Source organism: Thermobia domestica, chromosome 1, assembly GCF_964235325.1.
Source record: "Thermobia domestica chromosome 1, izTheDome1.hap1.1, whole genome shotgun sequence".
Taxonomy (NCBI): Eukaryota; Metazoa; Arthropoda; class Insecta; order Zygentoma; family Lepismatidae; genus Thermobia; species Thermobia domestica.
In genome coordinates, this window is record NC_137454.1 from 10,155,049 (window position 1) to 10,178,435 (window position 23,387).

General features: G+C 36.5%; 1 protein-coding gene across 1 annotated transcript in view; it reads right to left on the reverse strand.

Annotated features, from left to right (window-relative positions):
- The window catches only part of LOC145683197 (uncharacterized), a 101,395-nt gene that overhangs the window by 4,927 nt on the left and 73,081 nt on the right, over positions 1-23,387 (reverse strand). The window lies entirely within an intron of this gene.

The window sequence follows — 23,387 nt, forward strand, 5'->3', positions numbered from 1 at the left end:
CTCCCTATTTTTCTTGCCATACATTTTTGCACGTCACTCATGATACAATTTCTTCTCAGGCAATGTTAGAACGTTTTTCCTTGTCTTTTCAATAACATCCAAAAATTTTCTTTTCTTCGTAACTGTTTCTAACACTTTCCCAACCCGTTCAATCCAGCTAGTTCTCTTCATTTTTTTTTTTTTTTCAAATCTGCACTTGAAAACCCTGCTGTCTTGTTTTAATTGCTTTAGCGTAATGACTATATTTGTGCCCCATACAGTATAACACTCCACACGAAGAACTTTATGAGTCTTTTTCTAAACTCTTTATTCAAGGACTCCCCAAAATAGACTTTTCTTCTTAGTAAATTCTTCTTTCAGAATTCCTATCCTTGCTTTTACTTCACGTTCGCACTTTACAGCATTACTGATAAATTAAAGACCGAATTTCTGCATATTCTTTTCCTGGTATGGTGTCGATATGCTTACATGGTTAGTGTTTCTTTTAGGTGTCTCGGGTCTAAGCGTGAAGTTCTACACTGCATATTGAAGAGGTTATTGGATACAAGCACGTATTTCGGAAAAATAGCTATTAAATTTTGGAATTTTACAATTAAAATGTAATTTTCAGCCTTCTGGCAGTGATTGGGAAACCCAAGAAAGGAAAACAACTTATTATTAGTTTAAACATCAGTGAAGAGTTTCTGAGAACAAAAGAAAAAAAAAATCGTAGATTTCTTTTTCCTTCGGGGCGAGCAAATCACTGCACTTTTCATTAGTACTTAATTAAATCTTATCCATCGGGCCATCACAGTTGTTTGGAAACTTGTGTAGTTATGTCGCTGAATAAGGATACCGACGGCAAAAGGCTCGAGGGGTTTCAATCATACGCAATGGATTAAAGAACATTCGAACTTATTTACAGATGGAAAGCTGAAGATCATGTTATGTGACGTATGTAGCAGGGGCGAATCCAGGACCGACTTCTGGGGGTGGGGGTTGTCATATTGCTACTTAGAGCTACTTTTAAGAACTTCAAACTCTGGGATGGATTTATATATATATATATATATATATATATATATATATATATATATATATATATATATATATATATAAAGAGTATCCTCGTTGGGGGGGGGTGATCGCCCCCCTGGATCCGCTCCTGGTATGTAGCAAAGAAGTAAGAATTATTTTTACTTTATTTGATATTTGCTTTAAAAAAAAAAAACATAACTCATCTTTTAATGAAATATATTTCCTTTCGTATTATTAAGTAATCGGGGATAATGTAGTAGCGGTTAGAGCGTTGGATTCCTGTCCCCGTGGTCCCGGATTCGATTTCCGACCAATGCTTCCCCTATTTTCGGTATCCACCCAACGTCGTGTGGCAAACTGGGAAGTCATGCGAATAAAAGACGTGACGAGCATTAGCTCTAGAAAGCTCCCAATACGTGATAAGCCAGCTAGCGATTGGGCGACGCAGCGCACTGGCCACGAGGTCGTCGGTGGATTGGGCATAGTTCCACCAATCGCTAACAGATTGCGTGGAGAGAGACTCAGGCCCACAAATCGAGCCGTTGCTCAAAGTGATTTGATTTGTTTTAATTTTTGAATTTCTAAGTAATCGAATGTAAAATATGAAAGATAACTGTATAAATTGTTAAAAAAATACTCTGTGGCGCATAAAGAAGGGGAAGGAGATTTTCTTTTTTCTTTCTTTCTTTCTTTTCTTTTTCTTTCTTTCTTTTTTCTTTTCTTTTTCTTTTTTTAATAATCGACTATTAAGATTGGATGCTTAAAACATATTACTACACACATTTTAGGTAAAGTTGTAGCATATTCTAAAAGAAACTCTAAGAGCTCCCTATTTCATGGGCTTTCCTGCTGACTTACTTTAAGCCAAAAGGGGTTGGCAGTTGTGAATCCTGTGTATTGTGGAGCTGTATATAAAAGGTGAGATACATTGTATACGTTACACAATGTAACTCGAATTATTTGCGAAATATAGTTGCGTAAGCAGCAAGTTTGAAATCAATTCCTGGTTCCGTACTTAAGACACACAACATAGGGGAAAATTGTATAGATAAAGGGATGAGAATTCCTGAAAGAGAAAAGTTGAAAAAAAAAAAAAAACTATGAATATGTGAAACAAGCTTGCATAACTTGTGCACAAATTTTCTCGCAGAAAGAAAAAAGAAACAAAACGTACGAGTCATCAATTGCTCTGCCAATTTTCTAACTGACAGACTCATTGTGCTAACAGCTTTTTACAAATCACAACTCAGATATTTTCAATGATGTCCCAACCAAACTAACTCTATGGTCTATGGAACCCGGAGGTTCTATGTCGCGTACATAAAAGCTCTCCACTGACTTCTATCCTTAGCCAATTGGATCCAGTTTCTACTTTGTATTATTATTTCTGCGACATCCATCCTAATATTGTCCTTCCATCTGCGCCTAGGTCTTCCTAATGGTCGTTTTCTGATTGAATTTCCAGTTAAAACGTTCCTATTTTCTTCCATTCTGGCTACATGACCTGCCCTCCTGAGCCTCCTAGACTTGATAACCATAATAATGTTTAGTTAACGGTGTAAATTATGTAATTCCTCGTTATGAAGTTTTCGCTATTCTCTATTCACATTCCTCTTGGGTCCGAATATTCGTCTCAGGATCTTGTTCTCAAATACATTCTTTCTACGTTCTTCCCTGAGAGTAAAAGACCATGTTTCGCAACCTTACAGCACAACAGACATGATTATGATTTTATACATTTTAAGCTTCAACCTGATCAAAACCATTTATATTGTTTTTTTATTAGCGAGTTCGCAACAGCTACTTGTTTTATAATGAAGAGGGGCGCTTTAGTACGGTTCCGTAGGCAGCCACCAAATCAATAAAATTGAGGAGAGCACACACTATAATTTTTTGTGTGTATAGCTCACATGTTACATCAGATAGCTTTTATGAAAGTAAGAACTAGCCGCTTTTTAGCGTTACCTTGACAGTTCTTTGATAGTTGACTTCCCTCATCAGACTCTATTGTTAACACATGTTTATAAATTCATATTAATTTATCGTGGTTCGTTGTGTTACTATAGCGTTGTCTGCATTTTACGCATATTAACATTCTTTTTATCATGCATTTTCAGGTACTAGACTGTTTAGATCCACAAGAAGCCTGATGAATATACGAAGCAAGGAATTTCTTGCAGCGCTGACAAATTTAGTTCGATCTAATCTTTATTATTGGTCATTTGTGGTCACTACCTAAGACAATCACTCTGTTGGAAAACCAAGGGTTGCCGCTTTCTGCATCACTGGAACTTTGAGTATCGTGAAACAAACCCCACTTGGACAGGTTGGATTTAAAAAACAGCTTCAGTAATAAACTGACTCAGGACTGAAATTCTTATGGAATGTAAATCCGAATTGATATATTCGGATTAAAAAAAAAAAATGTTCTACAGGTGTAATAACAGCTCGAAAATTCTGTCCAGCTACAACTTGGGATGCTGAAAGAAGATTTTTCAGTTGCACAAAGCATATTCGCACACAAACACACAAAAAAGTTTCTTTCAGGAAATGCTAAGAAGCACATTGTAATTTATTGCAACCACAAATGTTCATGTGTCCAGAAGTAAAATCTATTGTGTATACCACATTTAAAGCATTGAACATGCATTTTGATTTTCATTTGGTTAATTAATGTACGTAGTAATAAACCGCGTGCTTATATATACAAACAATGCTTATGTATACAAGTTTTGCATTATAAATTCTTTAATGTATATTGTATAATTTTAAGTGCATATCCTAGTTTTATCCTGCATATTTAGGTGTTTTAGTGCATACCAATCTGGACTCCACTGATAGTACGTACTACCTAGATATTGGAAATTAGTTAACTGTTCTATTTTCTCCTCTCCCTTCTATATCTGATACCGCTTCGTTCCAATCACCATGCTTTTATTGTCTTTCTAACGTTCATTTTTATCTCACATCTTTCGCAGCTAATCCTTAAGTTTTCTATTCTCTTTTCAGGTTCAGCACCGAGTGCCATATCATTTACAAGATAATTGAGTTATACTGTATATAAATAATTCTACATACAAGCATAATTCAAAACTTTTTTATGAAACTTAAATGTAGCTACTAAACGATTTAATTACATTTCAATCAAAAATAACTAAAGTAATTTAAAAGGTGGGGAAAAACTCCTGTGAATTAATCATAAAATTTTAAGTTTATGTCATTTTTAAGGGTATGTTCTATGGCTGAGTGTTCGAGAACGCGTGTGAGCGACAGCAGGCATGATGAAGTTAAAACATGCGTGACAGACACACCTGTCGGGCGGAACTGCCCGAAAGAAACGGACGCTTCGCATCACACTAACACAGAGACAGAAAAAAAAAAAAAAAAAAACTACATGACCCCGTTTACTAAAAGTTAACACCTACAAAAGTTTGTGTTAGGAATAAACAGTGACTCGACACTAGTAACTATAACTATACAGATCCTACGCAGAGCAATGAAAGTATCCATGCAAAATGACAGACGAACATCACAATTTTTGAACAAAGAAATTATGTACAGTACAGAGCATACATTCTCCCGTTAATTCATTTTATCTATAACATAAGAACAAAGGGACCATTTGGAATGCAGTTCTGTCTGAAATAGAAAAACCATAATCCTTTGCCAACTGCTTAAATTTTGACTCAATAAAGACGATTTGTTCCAAAGATATTGATAAATGACCAAGTACGTAATACTGTATAACGCAAAGACACTTTTCAATCTAAATATAGTGATCAGAATCAACAAAACTAATTTGAGAAGCTTGTTTACCACATATCATCTGGATAGGGGTAAATATTTATTTCTAGAGTAGGGTCGCGGTGGTTCAGTGGTAGAGCGTTCGCCTCTGGTACATGGAATCCTTAGTTCGATCTCGGCAAAAACTATCCTTTTATAAAATTAGAAACAAACTTTTGTGCTATTTTTTTTTTTCATATTCACTTGTCTAACATTGTTTTGTGAACGCAGCAAACATGGATGAGTCTCTTTCAGGTCGTAGTTGAGCTAATATTTAAAATATTGGTGGACAGGGGGGCACGTCCCCGGTGGAATTGACGCCCGTGTCTATCTATGTCCTTCAGAATACAGTACCTTCGCAACTAATTTCCCTACAACTTTGTTTCCCTTTTCCATTAGAACTGATATTATTAGTTTCTCCAGTACTATTCCTAGCACTTTTCATTCGTTTCTAGTTTTACCCAACTACCATTCGGCGGCACATATATAAATTGTTCAGATTCTTAAGTCAAAAACTAACACCTTTTCATATATGTTTAGTAGCTTGTCAGGGTTGTCGGAAGCAAGCTTGGTTCTACTACCGAATCTAATGACAAGTTGTTTGTCTGTAAGGGATTAGCTTTCAAGACACAGAGGCCAATATTCATAGACAGGTAGCTGCACGTATTTTTAAAACTAAAGTGACAAGTAGTTAATCTGAATGTCTAGTGAGTCATGTGTGTCCTGTAAACTAGACGAAACATCTCATCCAAAGAGTATTATTTCCTACCCAATAAGGTTTCCCGGTACAAACAAAAGTTTCAACAAATATTTAACGGAAAAAAAAAAACTACGCAGACGCAATCGCTCCTTAATTGTGTGCGATCCAGAGAAACGTGACGTCACATGCAACGTGGTTGACCCAAATAGTGGAGCACCAAAATAGCCCGTCAGCCAAAATAGCAAAACGCTGTCACCCAAACGCATGGCTGAAACTAGCAAACAAGCCTCTCCTCTGCGTTGCGTTGCATACACCACGTTCAGTCTCTATTTTGTCTACCAGTGCTATATCAATGGGATCACGAGATCTATCAAACACTTATGTTATTATCTATGCAAATGAATGCTTCGTGTAGCAAGACGGTAAATCAAACAATAGCAGAGCAAGTGTGACTTTGGTTGACAGAATATTACAGAAGTTAGTGCAGTTTTGAAATTTCGCTTGTTACACCACTAGATCCCTGGTCCTCAAACTGTGGTCTGCGGATCACAAGTAGTCTTCGAGATCTGCTACTGTGGTCTTGTTAGATTATACAAAATAAAATTCAGATGAAGGGCCTATCAGACATACAGTTGACCATCTCAAAGATTCGAAATTATAAATATTTTAATAATAATAATAACGTGTACGAATACTTTTTTCTACAGTCCTTTTATCTTATACTATATACAGGGGAGCCGGAATCTTTGGTGTGGAAAATTTGGTGTATACAAGTACATTATTAAATGAAATTTACTAGTAACGTAATACCAGAATCAGGATATGAGAAAAGAAAGAAAGAAGGGGAGGAAATTGCCAATTAATTGATGTTTGGTAATCATATATCAAATTTTCCCACGCGAACATTGCTATCTTTGAAAATGAGAAATTGCTTTTGCAGTGCATTTCTCAATTACTGATTAAAAGCAAATGTTTATTTACGTTTGACATTATGTTTTTTCAACGATCTTAAACATAATTTACATTTCTTCATCCGATACTGAGACGCAAGGCGTCCGACCAGCATTACAATTCTTAAATATTTTGCGCTGTGATCGTTTTTTTTTTTTAATATATAGGTTTACATTTAATGTTCCCAGTTTATGTGTCGCTTTTCATATCTCTTGGTTCCACTAAGGTATACTTAATAAAATACAAATCACAAGCGTGAATATCTGGAATAAAGCCGGGACAAGAGACGTAGGGATCTTCGTAGATTTATTGTTACCAAAAAAAAAAAAAAAAAAAAAAAAAATCGTTCCCACTTTGAAAAACGCTGTACTAAATTCATAAACATGTTACATTTTTTCTATTGTATTCTGGATTTCCTACACACCGATGTCATCTCTTTTGCGAGTAATAGTTAGGAGAAAAGAGTAAACACGGTGTGTGGAAACAACAGTAAGGAAGGTTTCTGAAGGAAGAAAAAAAAAATAGGAGAAAATTGTGATTGATCAGTGGCGCCTTTGATTGAGGATCAAGTGACATAGGAAATGTCCTCAAAAAAAGATTAAACTGTTGAAATAAAGAAGCTGATAATATGATAATTTGCACAGTTTGAACGTAATAGGATGACGACAGGAATTTTACTTGCAATGAATTTTATCCATAACTAACTAGCTAATTCAATGGCCTATGAAACCGGAAGTTAAATTCAGCATTCACAAAAGCTCTTCACTGACTTATATCCACAGCCAGTTGGATCCAGTTTCTACTTTGGATTCCAATTTCTGCGACATCCATCTTAATATAGTCCTCTTATCTCCGCCACTGGTTCGACTTCGGTGAGGACAATGAATTTTCATTAATGATCTTGAATTGTAATAATAATAATAATAATAATTTATTTATTTATTTATTTGTACTTTACACCCAAAGGCAATTACAAAGTACAAAGTTTATACATCGTTATCGAAGGATATGCAATCCAACTCCAAATATGGAACTAACATTGGTAACACGAAATAATACTATAAATCTTTTTTTCTCTTTTCATATGTTGTACAAAAATATTTTACAATTTATCATTTAGTAACTGAAAACACTTTCGCTTAAAGGTCTTAAATTCATACTGAAATAAATCCAATCCCATAGATTCAATTTTGTTACCTGCATCACATAATTTACACAGTGGTGAATTCCTGTTTACATTTATTCTGTTTTCAGGCATATAAAAAACCTGTCTACCTCTCAGATTTTGCCGAGGACAATAAAAAGGTAATCTGCTTAATAAGAATGCATTATCTTCCTTGTTATCGATTAATTTTTTAAGATATAGTACTCGCTGTATAAATTTCCTATTTTCAAGTGATAATAATTTGAATGTTTTTAAAAGTTCATCATAAGGAATATAACGAGTTTGAATACCATATATTTTGTGACGCAAATGTGGATCTATTTAAATCACGAAGCATCGAAATCAGGTTTAAAGAACCAGAAACAATTATGTTTAGAGTCAAGCCTTTACGCCGATCGACTACAGCGGTTCCTGGACTGTAGAGTGAGCAAGTTTCAAATTATTTGAATAAATATATTTGGTCTAGGAATTAATTCGTGCGGGTGGACAAGAGATGGCGCAACGAACGGAGCGTCCCACAGTTCCGTGTATCCACACATGTGTTGCAAACCCCTGTCATCGCGTATCGTTCGTAGTATAGGGCAGTAGATTAAAGCGTCAACAACACCAGTTTGTAGTTAAGTGAACATGGCGCAATTTGTGCCTGATAAAGTGTTTCTGCGGGGTGTCCTGCTGCATTACTTTAACATGCAGAAAAGTGCGACTGAAAGTCATCGTATTTTGGTGGAAGTGTATGGTGACCATGCTCTAGCTGAGCGAACGTGTCAGAAGTGGTTTGCACGGTTTAGAAGTGGCGATTTCGGCTTGGCAGACCAAGAGCGAGCTGGACAGCCAAAAAAATTTTAAGACGACGAATTGACAGCATTGCTCGAGCAGGATTCGTGTCAAACGCAGGAACAACTTGCAGCAGCATTAGGCGTTGATCAAACAACAGTCTCCAAACGCTTGAAAGCCATGGGAATGATTCAAAAGATGTCACATTGGGTTCCACATGAACTGAAAGACAGAGACGTTGAAAGACGAAAAACCATTTGCGAATTGCTGCTTCAACGACAGAGCAGAAAGGGGTTTCTGCATCGAATTATTACGGGTGATGAGAAGTGGATCCATTACGAGAACCCTAAACGAAAAAAGGCCTGGGTGAAACCAGGTGAACCAGGTCCATCACAACCAAAACGAGATATTCACTGTGCAAAGGTTATGCTGTGCATATGGTGGGATATGAAAGGTGTGGTGTACTATGAGCTGCTGCAACCGGGTGAAACTATGAATGGAGAACGTTATCGACGACAATTAATGCGTTTGAAGCAAGCTCTGGCCAGAACACGACCAGAATGGGAGAACAGACATGATAAACTTATTGTTCAACATGATAACGCTCGCCCACATGTCGCAAAACCGGTCAAAACCTATTTAGAAAATGTCGGATGGGAAGTTTTACCCCATCCGCCGTATTCACCAGACGTTGCTCCTTCCGACTACTACTTGTTCGATTGCATGAACAACGATTTGATTGGACAGCGGTTTACTTCTTCAGAAGATATCGAAACATGGGTCTCTGACTAGATCGCTTCCAAGGATGAGGACTTCTTTCGCCACGGAATCCGTACATTGCCTGACAGATGGGCGAAAGTGGTGGCTAGCGATGGACAATATTTTTCTTAAGGTATTTATGTATTTTGTGTTTGTACTACAGCTTCAATGTGTGCGTACCAACCGCACGAATTAATTCCTAGACCAAATATCAAGAACTAATTTTACCAAGGAAGCGGATCATTTATATTCAAGAAGAAAAAGAATTCGTTTCCTTTGAAAGGTTCGTCTTCTAAATTTTTATCTTTAATTATTTTTTGTACTTATGTGCTTCAAACTTCGTTTTTGTTCTTCAATCTTCTGTCAAGGGAACACATAAGGCCCTATTAAAGATTTTTCAATAGCACAGTACTTTGGTACACATACATAAACTAAGAGTTATACTGGCACTTGCATAATCCCAGATAACACTTTGCAAGAGTAAAGTGAATACTGTTAGTATTGCAAACTCTCCAATGTTATACCTTATTTGGCACAATTTTTGGACGGTCCCGTTTCCCGATTTGAATTTTTACCCGGATGTTTATATATCCCACAAAAAAGAAAAAAGAAAAAGAAAAATTGCGACTTCTATGATGAAAATGTAGATAAAATATTAATTCTCCAAGCAAATGTGGACGCTTGGCGTACCTCGCTTTTTTTTTCTTACACAAACAATATTCTTTTAGAAGTATTAAAATGACTTGACATTACACTGTCTTCAAATCTCTGAATACTCTTCAGTCATTTTAAAGCTGATTTTCTTTAAGTTTTACGTCCCACGTATATGTCGGCTAGGCTAAACGAGAGACGATGATGAGAAGTGAATGAAATGGTGGAATGAAGAAAGTGAGAGGAAACGGCGAGAAAATCCACGCACACGGTGTTTGTCCACCACAAAGTTCACTTGGCGCGAGCTGGGTCGAATCAAGGACCTCATGTACCAGTGGTGAACGCTCTATCACTGAGCCACCGCGACCCATATAGTTGTTTTGTGTAATAAAATGTCTTTAAATATGAAATGAAATCTAAGTTTTACGTCCCACGTTTATGCCGGTTAGGCTAAAGGAAACGGTGATGAGGAGAGATGAGTGAAATGGTGGAATGAAGAAAGTGGGATGAAACGGGAGAGCCCCGAGAAAACCCACGAGCACGGTGTTTGTCCACCACAAAATGTTTTAAATGTAAGCAATTTTTAACATATTCATAATAGCCATAAGACTGTAACAAAATCTCTCTTATTTATAAACAAAAAGTTGGCAGCTAGTCTTAATCCACTCCGTATATTGTAATATAATTTTAGTATAAGCAAAAGGGAAGAACATACTTTATTCCAGTGATATAAAATAAACCTGCAGAGCATAGCTATTTACCCGAGCTAACTACACATTTCCTCACTTTTTATTTGTAGACTAAAGATGCATTACAGCAATATATATATATATGGAAGAGGAACGGTTGCATTGACCTCAAATAACTTTGCTTCCACTGCAACTTGTGATTGTAATCTTTGTGATGGCTTGTTGTGTTCAATCCCTCCCCCGCGCGTGATCAAGGTGTTTTTAAAAACCAGTTTCCGATGCCTTCCAAACATGTTGCCATGCTGAAATCAAGGTGAAGGCCACGCATCTCCAGCACATAAGATTGGATTGGATGGTGGGTGACCTGATTTCTCAAAACCACTTACTGGAACTACCCACTCCATTCATCAGTTTTATAGCTCTGAAAAACAACCTGACTGATTGACTTTCTGGGAATATGCCTCACGGCAAAAAAGTCAACAAGGTTGAAATAGCTTACAAATTAGTTCTTATAGTACCACAAATAATATGTCAATTTCATACGCTGTGGTTCTACATGAAAGCTGTTTTCGATTAGTTTTTATACGATATGTTAATTGAAGTTTAAGACTGTTATATGCGATCTGAAGCTATAATAGAAATCTGAATGACATGTTCCCTCTCTGCTGGTCTAAAGGATAGTATGTGCGCTTTTGGTGCATGGGGTGCCGGGTTCCATTCCAGGTAGGGACCCTTGAAATCTCAACGTATTATCATAGTTTGTATTCCATCTTAAACTGAAATCACGTCTCACATAGCCACGGTACTGATAGACACTCCCAATTCCAATCGAACGAAGCAAAGCACTGGAGACTGAATCCAGCACCATATACATAGAAAAAATAATGCTGAATATCTAGCTATTCGGAAAATCATAGAGAATGCGAGGATGTTACTTAAAGTGGCGTCTCAGACGGCGGTTCCTGAGTGGTGGAACGTTCACCCCTGTTGCATGGGATTCCTGGTTCAATCCCAGCTCACACCGAGTTTTGTGGTGAACAAACACCATGTGTGTGTGTGTGTTTTCTCGAAATTCTTTCGTTCCCTCCCTCTTTATTCATTCCACCATTTTATTCATTTCTCATCATAACTGTCTCCTTTAGCCTAGCCGCATAAGTGTGGGACGTAAAACACAAAGATTTCATTTCTTTCTTTTTCTTTTCTTTTTTCTTTTTTTTAATGGTGACGTCAAACTTTGTATCGCAGTTTTCGTTGTGTACATTTCAGTGTATTTCAATTTATTTTTTAATACTGGGTGTCGGAGTTATCGTACAAGATTAATTTTTACGTTTACAAAAAAACAATCTCGATTTTTCAAAAACTACGCATGAGGATTTACAGGCACCCATGTCATTCTGTTTAGCTCAATGAGAGCTAACAATTGGCCTATCTCTCATATTTAGACTTCTTTCGTTAAAAAAAAAGTGTTAATCATATTGAAGAATTTTCTCTTTCATTATGCAATTGCTAAAGAACGTGCAGTATATAAGAGTGAAATGGACACTAGCAGAAGAGGAAAAACTGAGAATTGAACCCTTTGAAATGTGGTGCTAGAGAAGAATTATGAAAATTAGATGGACAGACAAAATATGAAATGAGAGTGTTGGAAATGATAAGAAATAAAAGGAGTATATTGACGAACATTTCGAAAAGACGAGATAGGATGACTAGACCAGAGATGAGCACCCTCACTCATTTTTGCCCTCAAAAGGGCCGCCCTCACACTCACTCACCCTCATTTCGGTAGATGAGGGTGAGTGTGAGGGGGTCGACTGAGGGTGAGGGTGTCAACTGAGGGTGAGGGTGAGTGAGGGTTAGCAAAAATGCCCAACTCTGGACTAGACACATTATGATACATGGAGAGAATCACGACAGTAGTTATAAGGGACATTGCAGAGGGAAGAAACACCTACAGGAAGGCCGGGATTGAAATATACGAACCAAAGAATGCCTGATATAGGGAAGAAAAGCTACCTATCTTTCTTTAACATCCCATGTTTATGCCGGTTAGTCAAAGGGAGATGACTGGATAAAGAAAGTGAACGTTCATGGAATAATTTGTGGAATGAGCATGTGGAAGGAAATGGGAGTACTCTGAGAAAACCTACGGGCACGTTGTTATCCACCACAACTTACTTGGTCGGGGATCGAACCAGGAAACTAACACACCAGAGATAAGCGCTTTAAGGGTCTTCACTACAGCGAAATTAAACTACCGCTAATTTTAAGAGTTTTCTGTAATATCTTCAAAATAAATTTTAAAAAAAATATTCGAAAAGTAGAAAGGTAGTGAACTAGGCAATACGATTTTGCATGCGATACAGTCATCACAGCTCATCTATCTGCTTTCAATTTGCAACTGTAGATAGATTAAGGACTTTTTTTTTTTTTTTTTTTTGCGAGTTCTGTAAATAGCGGCATACCAAAAGCAGAAAGGTTAATAATTGTAGTAAAGGTATCACATGCAAAATCGTATTGTCTAGTTCACTACGTTTGTGCTTTTCGAATATTTTTTTTATTTGTTTTGAAGATATTACAGAAAAACTAAAATTAGCGGTAGTTTAATTTCGCTGTAGTGAAGACCCTTAACACTAAGCCATCGTACCCTCTCTACGAGGAAATAAAAAGTCTTGTCCAGGATAGGAAAGAGTAGAAAGCTGTGTCGAACTAATCAAGAGATTGCAGACCTAAGATGATGATTATCGAGTTCAATATCTTAAGAGTCCCTACCACTACGAAATTAAAATACCGCTAATTTTACAGTAATTATGTGATATCTTCAGATAGATAAAACATAATCGAAAAGTGGATCAAGGCCTCCCTAGACGATGTTATTTTGCATGAGGTAGCGTTATCACCAGTCACATAGTAGCTTTGCGTTTGCAGTTATTTAGAAACGCGAAAATAAATGCCGATTTTCTAAATGGCTGGAAATCGAAAGCAGATAGGTGAGTCTTGATAACGGTATCTCACGCAAAATAATATTGTCTAGGGGGGTCTTGTTCCACTTTTTGATTATCTTTTTTCTATTTGAAGATATCACATAATTACTGTAAAATTAGCGGTATTTTAATTTCGCAGTGATGAGGCCTCTTAAGTGGCCTAGGCGCAGATATTAACCAACTGTCTCACACTCTTCTCCGTTCATCATTATGCCTTATGAAGAATATTTTCACAAGATGAATTTTCAATCAGTATACTGCATGCACATATGTTAAGTAATGCTCCTGAACGATAACGCAGTCTGAGGTATTAAAATACAGACGATGTGGTAATCTTGTCTTCTTAACAAAAATACTTCTTGCACATATGAAGATAGTAAATAAGAAAAAGCGTTGCCTAAGCACCGTTACGAACTATATTCACTGAATCCTCAAATAGACACAGGAGACCGCAACTTTCAACACCTTGACACCATCTTCCCTTTTATAAATTTCCTAATGAATTGATTATTTAAAAATGCAAACGGGGCCAACACGTACAACGCAATTCATACATATATATGATTATTACCTTGCTTTCAGAAGGGTTTGTTTGGTTGTTATTGACTGAGGAAGTGTCTTAAGAGACATGCTTAATTAGCCTCCCCCTCCGTCTCACGAGCCTTGGGGAGTAAATATGTACGATGTTCTTGGGTAACATTTACGCCTTGACCCCTTGAATCCTCTTGCGAAGCAAAGCAACCGTCACTAGGCTCTCTGCTGACGTTTTACGTTATTGCTCCTTAGGCAGTTACGTAACAACAACGCAAGCACACTATAGCAGAGTTGAAGGAAAAAAAGACATTCGTCCTTCAGCTTTAAAAAAAATCGTTAAAAAAACACACACACAGTACCTGTTTCATTACTTCCGACTTGTGACTTCAACCTGTGAACTCACTACTACGAACTTTTGAATAGAACGTAGCTTTTCTTTCCTTCTCTGCTGAGGGTTTACTTGACTTTTCAGATAGAGAAACAGTGAAGATAATGGGAGCCAAACTGAATATTAACTATTGAACATAAGCGTCAAGGAAAGTGAACATAGTTCTCCATTTCAGAGCGTACGCTGCCTTCAAGGGACACATTATATTTGTTCAAATAAGAAACGTTAAACGAAGATCGATAATACCCGAATCAAAGGAAAGTAATGTTTGAACCAACTAATTATAAGGTTTCTAGTATTACCTACCGCTAACTTAAAAGCTTCATTTCTTCGCTAATATCTTCATTTCGACGCTAAGTTAGGAATAATCACTATTTACTTCTTCCTATCCCTCTTTTGCCTTCTACCTATCATACTTTGTGTCACATTCGTAAACAAAACTTCTCAAATAATGTGCTAACAGATTTCTCCCCCCCCCCTCTGTATTATGTCCGGAATGTTCTTGTCTCCCTACACTATTTTTAATATTTCCTCGTTGCTTTTTTGTTTCATTCATGTAACTTTCTCTTCTTCATACCCACATTTCGAATGTTTTAATCATTTCTCATCCGTCTTTCGAGATGGCCACATTTCTGGAGGGAACGGATGAACATGTCACTGAATCTACTTTTACCCCCCCCCCCCACAGTTTCTCACGTACCCATTTGGCAGAAGCTGGGTGAACCCCTGAACCTCATTTACATCAAGTTACAAAAAGAAAATATGAAATCTTTAAATTTTATGGTTCATGGTTATGCCGGCTAGAATAAAGGATACGATGATAATGAGAAATTAATGAAATGGTGGAATAAAGAAAGTGGGAGAAAACGGGATCACCCCGAGAAAACCCACGCACACGGTGTTTGTCCACCACAAAGCTCACGTGGAAAGCTGGGATCGAACCCCATACACTGGAAGTGAATGCTTGAACCACCACGGCCCCAAGTTACAAAGACAGAATAAACACCATCCACACCCAAGATCGAACTCAAGCCGTTTGTTTGACAGGTAGACGACTTAGCTGACCAAACAAATGCGTCTTATATTGAAATTATCGATACCATAACCAACAAATGCCTACAATGTATGAAACCCGTTCAACACATTCCTTTGTTGGGTTGCATAAGCTGTAGGATGTGATTAAGAAAATCGTGGGAAAAAATAGTTAAAAAAAAAAAAAAACAGAAGTAATTTAGTCCAGTGATGTGTATAGAGATATTCTTTGATCCTGATACACTGCAAATGATATACGTATTCAGAAGTCAGCGTTACTAGAAAAAGTACCTCTGTAATCAATGCTGAGTGGAATTAAAAATGACGTTTAGGATTATTGTTGAGTGGATTTGGAAGCTTTGGGAAAAAATACACAACTTCTTAGCATCAGGAAAACAAAAGTCACATGATTTAGGTAAAGAAGACGCAAGATTAATGAAAGTGACAATTACGGAGTAACTGAAAGAAAAAAGACTTGAGAAGATCCATGGCTACGATCTTGTCCATCACAAGCTTACATCGGCTAGTACTGAACCAAAAATCCCAGTGAATGCTCTACCACTGAGCAACTCTGTGTCTCTCTCACCCCGCTCTTCCAAACACTACAACCCTCAGCTAACCTCTTCGCCTTACGCAGAAGTTATATCTTTTAATTTTATCCATGCGTGCTTCCTATAATTCCATTCCAAGTGTAAGTATGGGGTGTTCCATACTTTCACACTATATCATATACAGTAGGACCTCGATAACTCAAAAGCTGAAGGGAATACATAAAAATTCGAGTTATCGAGTTTTTCGAATAATAACGGTTCGACTTATCAAGATGGCCAGAGAAAAAATTCAAGATGGCGAGGTTCCGCGTTTCTCATCAGAAGTGACTTACAACCTCTAAATCTCGAAGTTTTATTCGTTTAACCTCTAAAACTTGAAGTTGTAAAAGATCCTAAAATTAAACAAGAAGACTTGTAAAATAAAATACTGTCAATTTATTGTTTTTTGTTTGTATTTCTAGACACAATTCCAGCACACATTAGAAACAATGACAATTACTAAAAGGAGATAGTTATAGCTTTGAGTTATCGACATCACATCACGAGAATTTTGACTTACAGAAGTAAACTTAGACATGTTGGATATGTCGCAAATGATGGGGTGTGATAAATATCTAATATTTAGGGTATAAGAGGATATATAGTATTTGGAGTAATATTAAGGGGTATATAATATTTGGGTATTAGATGGTATATAATATTTAGGGCATGAGAGGATATATAATATTTAGAGTATGAGAGGGTATATAATATGTGGGGTATAAGAGGGTATGTAATATTTGGGGTATGAGTCATAAATGTAAGTTTCGCTTTATCCGCTTTACTGGATTTCTTTCGAGTTTATTATTACTGAATCTAGAATTCCCTGATACAAAATCTCGACGAAGCAATTTGAAAACGATTTTAAGTTTGGGTATGTGTAGTGAAATCCTCATGAGCTTTATGCCGTCTTTTCCTGGTTTCCTTGATCGGAGATCAGTATTTGTTTCTTTCAAGTAATTTACATCCTCACAACGATCTGTAGACACCGTATTATCAACACTTCTTATCTGGCTTCACCTAATGATAAACCTATACGAAGTATTGCCCAGAGATCGCACCGCTTTACTTCGGCAATGTTACTACCAGACCTGCGAGACCAACGCATTAATATATTATTTTCAACATAACACACTCAAGTTTTATTTTATACATATATTAAACGATGGGTGTGGCACCTATATTAATTGATCTTTGTTTTTATTCAATTCTACTGCGTCTCATTGTTGTATTACAAAATCCGCTCAACTTCTTAGTTTGTAACAAACGTGTGTCTGTGTGGGTTATTTTTATAGGTCAACATTGACAAAAACTGGTTCATTTAAAAGTGGCACGTTGGAATTTCAAGAATTCCGGAAACACGCCCTTAAAGGTCACACTGGTCATTGATGTGTATTTGTCTGTCTACGAAAGTCCACTACATTCATATATGTACAGTATATATGCAGAACCAACACGAAAATACACGTCTTTCCAGTTCTACATACGCACTGTTAGAAGCAAATAACAAACGCATATGTACTTTTACTTGAAGGTTAACCAAGAATTATAAAGCTACACATACGTATGCTGTAAAGCACATAAATGAATTATTTTGTAAACCTATCTGTCTGTACACTGATTGTTACGTTACTCTTATGGTTTAAGGTAGCTATATCTTCTAGATTAGCGATGGGAAGTTTCTCATCATCTGGTTCGAACTGGAAAGCACATATTCTCAGAAGTGAAGTGAAGTACAAGACCTGGGCCTACACCTTAATATTAACAACTGTAATACAGATATAAGTCATATCTCACGATATAGTCCCGGTATGGTAGTTAAATTTTGGGGTAGTTTTCGGAAAGCATAATTTTGTTCGTATTCTTTAGATAAATGTTTTAGTAATTACTGCAGCATAACACGATTTCGTTTAAGAAATTGGTGTGAGAAAGTTTAGTGCGGTGACTCTTACCTTTCATTTACCTGTATCCATCTTCTACATAAATATAAATGAAAGCAACTATGTTTGTGACTTAATAACCCATGAACCACACGACCAATCTCTATCAAATTTTCAATATAGATGAGGTTCGGGTCTCGAATGGTTATCATTTCACTTTGACGGTGCAACTTAGGGGAAGGGGACAATGATCGAAAATGACCTATGCCAAATCCATAGTTTTCGGGGTCGTTGAGATGAACAGTGACACTTCCAACGCCCTTTAAATCTGAAATCAGCCTCACAATTTGGGACAAGGGAGGGAGAGATGAGGCGGTTTTCTGGAATCTATTCAACGTGCATTAATAGGTTCTATCTTCTCCATCAACTCTGTATTCAGAGCGGAAGTGGTTGAAAGTAATCATTTCCGGTCGAACACTCTACCAAACCCGAACCAAAACTACTATTTCCGGTTTCGGTATTGATTTCTATAGAACAAAAGATATCCAGATGCGATTTTTTGCAATTGACTCAGCATCCCAAGAACAGGTTCCAGATCCTCCGTTAACCCTATATTCAATCTGGAATTTGTTAACATTAATTATTTCTGATTTCAGATGACTCAAATAAAAGTCGTGACTCAAGTGACCCATGATCAGTTCCGAACTGAAACTCACAACACAACATATTCATCACCAAATATGCAGCACAGAGTGTCATTTGACACCTTTCTAATTGTGATTGATATTTTAATGTCATTTAAATGGATAATATTATTAATTTAAAAAAAACATCAATATATCACTACATATTCTGATTTAATGCAGTTCCGATTAATACCAATTACAACTGAATCGTTGAGTTCGAAAACCGGTCATCTCCATCAAAGCTAATTTGAAACGAATGACAAACAAAACTTAAATTAGTCAATATGCATCTGACATATAGGGCTGTTTTCATTTTCAGACCGTACAGCTGACATTTTTCTACTTTCCAAAACTGAAAATAAACCCTATATGTCAAACTCCATATTGATTAATTTAGGTTTGTTTGTCACTCTTCTCAAATTAGCTTTGATGGAGATGACCAGTTTTCGAACTCAACGATTCAATTGCAGTTAGTAACAGTAAATTGAAATCATATTACTGTATATTGAATATTCATACGGTATTTCGTTTACTAGTGAAACAAGTGTAACTGCTGCATATAAAAAATATACTGGACTTAGAGCGATGCAATAGTAGTCAGTTAGGACAGTTTCTTGAAGGTACCATTTCAACATTTACTTGGCAGAACTGAGCAAAGCCCTGAAACATTGCCACTTAGTTGGCGACAATTATGAATGAACAAAGCTAACAATCCAGCTACACGTTACTGACTATTTGGGAAACCGGGAGAAATTAGTACATTACCACGTTTAAGATTGCAGTTTGGCATACTTAGCACCATTTCCTGGGGCAATAATTTATAAAATGCTTCGGCTGGCTATATGTCTGTTAAATAGGTGATATGTGGCCCCGCGTACTGTAGTCGCAAACGCTCTCGCCTTTGATACAAGCGGTCCCGAGTTCGATTTCCGGTGAGGACTCTCGGTGGGAAAGCTGTAAGAACTTTTTCAGGCCAGCCGTTCTGAGCGAGGTTCTTCCTGTGGTTTCCTCATTCACACCAGACAAATGTTGGGATGGCACCTAAAGTAATAGTCCCAGGCTACTTCCTTCTTTCTTCATTTTTTTCTTTCTTTCCAATTTCCCGGGCAGTATGATCACCAACGGACGCCATCCCTCAAATGTGTGACGATCTAACATGGCCATAAATGCCGAAAACCCAGAAACTTAAACTCCTATTTCTAAATAGGTGATGTGTGGTCTTCACCGTTACTTATAGTTTTCTAAACAGAAAGTCACTAGTTCTTAATTCAAGAAGCTTCGTAGCTTCCTCACAAATCTACATGACACAAACACACACACACACACACACACACACACAACATTCCTACCATTCAGTTATACGATGATTACCCAGTAGATATTTTTTTTTACTTAAAGAATAACGCTAATCACTACAAAATTCGAAGGTCACGAACGATGTGGAAAAGCCAGATGAAAATGTCCTCTCAGGTAACAAACAATCTGACAGAAGCGTCAGCTCACATTACAAATGGATTTAGTGCTTTGTCAAACGGGAAGCTATTCAGCAACGTAATCCTAGCTAACGAAAATGGCATTGACTAAATCTCGCCAGATTAAACGTACACACTAACAAAAAAATGGTATGTCAAGGTTTTAAGAGTTGAGATTGTGTATATATTTGCTTGATGATTTTACGCAAGCTAAAAGAAATTTTTGCTTTAAGCCGTACCGAATCAGAAATCTATATTTAGAATGCAAACTATGCGTGCTAAGTTTCCTCTCACTAACATTTTGCATCGAAGTGCGACTCGAGGCTTTTATTCAAGGATAAAATCTTCCTAAGTTAACACAGCAATGGTGAAGTGACGAAGGGGGCCAATGGAGCGTAAGTCCCCAGCCACGCGAAAAGCGACATTATTAAGCCTCAAAAACAATAACTTTAAAACAACACCGAATAGCCTCTATAATTATTTACATAATATTTTTAAAAGCAAATTTCATGTGTGTTGTTTAAACACAACAATGACTGGTGTTAAGTATAGATAAGTAAGAGATATCTTCTATTAAAACTACCTGTGTCTATGAAATTAAGAGAACAATATCCCCACGATTGTCTTCAGGCGAGACGTGTGGTAAGAAACGGCCAGTACTGTGAGCATAGATCTTGTATGATGATCTGTGCAAACGCCAAGCAAACTGCAACGGATAAGCTCCAATCCTGGTTCAGAGCCACGCTAATATTACAAGCTCCTGTCATTCATGATCTTAGTGTTGTACTCATACCAGAATGTAAAAGACATAAACTCGTACAACAACGTAAAACACAAAAACTTAAACTGAAAAAATACAACAACTCGTAGAAGAACGTAAAATACAAAAACTCGTATGAAAACGTAAGACAAAAACCTGTACAAGAACGTAAAACACACAAACTCGTACAAGAACGTAAAACACAAAAACTAGTTCGAGAATGTAAACTACCAAAACTTGTACAAGAACGTAAAACACAAAAACCTGTACAAAAACATAAAACACAAAAACTTAAAAAGAAAAACTACAGGAAGTCGTAGAAGAACGTAAAACACAAAAGTCGTACATGAACGTAAAGTACAAAAACTTCTACACGAACGTAAAACACTAAAACTCGTTCAGGAACGTAAAACACAAAAATTTATACAAGAACGTAGAACACTAAAATTCGTACAAGAAGCTATATCACAAAAACTTTAAAAAAATACAAGATAAAATACAAAAACTTGAATACGAACGTAAAACAAAAACTTAAGACCTCATATTTGTAATTGGAAATGCTTTAATTTTATTATTTAAACATTTCTTCTTCGTTTACTGTGTTCATTTCAAACTAATTTGCGAAATCAAGAAAACAATTAGATCGATCATAAGTCATGTGAAAAACAATAACAACAACAACAACAACAACAACAAAACAAAATAAAGAAATACACAACCTACGATAAGAGTCTGTGTCAAGGAATTTCTCAAAAATTAATCTTCCAAGAACACGTTGACCATAAAAAATAGTGAAGATAAAACACTTCACGTGAAAATGCATTATGAGTTGTAATATACAAACAATGCATATACTACTTCCTCTGTGAAGTTCTGTTATTTTGCTGAAAAGAAAAAAACATCTTATTTTTACTTCTGTGGGAACATGGAAGAACGTCCTTGAATAGTTGTACAGCAAATTAACTTTCTTTTCTTTTCTGACTGAAGGAGGGGGAGAAAGAGAAAGAAACTATTATATATTAACTTTGGATTTGCTATTACATCTGTTACCAACAGTCTGTCATGCACGGATCTTAGAAGGATGAGAAACTATAAGGTAACTTCCAAAGGAAAAGTAGGTTTAAAACTCTCTCGGATAGCGTAACTGGAGAGCGTATATCAATCCTTTTCTTTTCACTATTAATAACTGTAGGACGAAGATATCACAACATGCGAGTTAATAACTAGAAAAGCGAACTATTAACATCAATACGCACAGTATGAAATCTACTCTTAAAAGTAAGGTAAACTTATACAGAGTGCCCCAAAAAATGTATACGCTGTTTAACAGCTCATAACTGTCAAAAGTGGTATTTCTAGCAAGATGAAGCACCTCCCCATTACCAACGCGACGCAAGAGCTTACCTTGACGAACGCCTACCGAACAGATGGATTGGACGAAGAGGTAGTATCGAGTACCCTTCACGCTCACCAGATTTGACCCCTAGTTTTTTTTTCTGTGCGTGTGAGTACTTCACGCACGATGTTTGTAGCAAAAGACTACCTACAGTCAACGAGTTGAAAGCAGCCATTAGAAATGGATGTGCCCAAATACCAATTGCAGTGATTGAGAAATGTTTTGGATTCCATTCGTGAGTGCCTGGACCACAATGATCAACAAACTGAACACTTTCCATAATTGGCTGGTTTCTACATTTGTTCACATTACATTTGAATTTTGAAACTTTTCCTTGACATAATAATTATTAGAGTTACAGTCATTCAAAGAGTGAGTACATTTTATTTGGACACTTTGTATTTTCCTAGTATTCTCTACTGACCTAACACCAAATTTGTGGTGGACAAACACCATATGTATAAGTTTTCTGGGGTTCTCCTGTTTTCTCCCACTTTCTCCAATACATCATTTGATTCATTCTCATCTCACCGTCTTCTTTAACTACGGGACGTAAAACTGAAAGATTTCCCTTAAAAACTTTTACCATTGAAATACCTAACGACCATGGTGATAGTAAAACGTGTGTCCTCGCTTGAATAAATTTCTAACGGTGATTTGTATACAATTTGGTACGAAATCCAATGGAATTATTTTCAAACATATCAGCTCATGGAGACACACGAATAAAATTATCTCAAAGTTGGTACACTTACATTTATTTATTTACAAATGTTTCAGTTATGGATCTTGGTCCATTTTACACTGACACAGTGCAAAGTAAAATAACAAACTAACTCTATGGGCTAGGGTTCAATGCCGCGTTCACAAAAGTCTTAGATCTTAAAACATTGTTTTTCATAGTTATAGAAACTATAAACGGATAAATTGATTTTACGAACAGAATGAAGAATGTTTAATAACATTTAAAGGTACACGTCATTACACGATATACTCTTAATAATAAATATGGTTTAAATGCTCTTATATCACACTTTTGTAGATCTTTTGTGACGCGGAAGGATTGTGATTAACTTCGAAGGAAACAATCAAGGCATACATTTACAAAAAGAACGAGTAACTATGGGTTAACATCATTTAAGATAATATTAAAACTGAGTGCTGAGTGACTGTTTCATT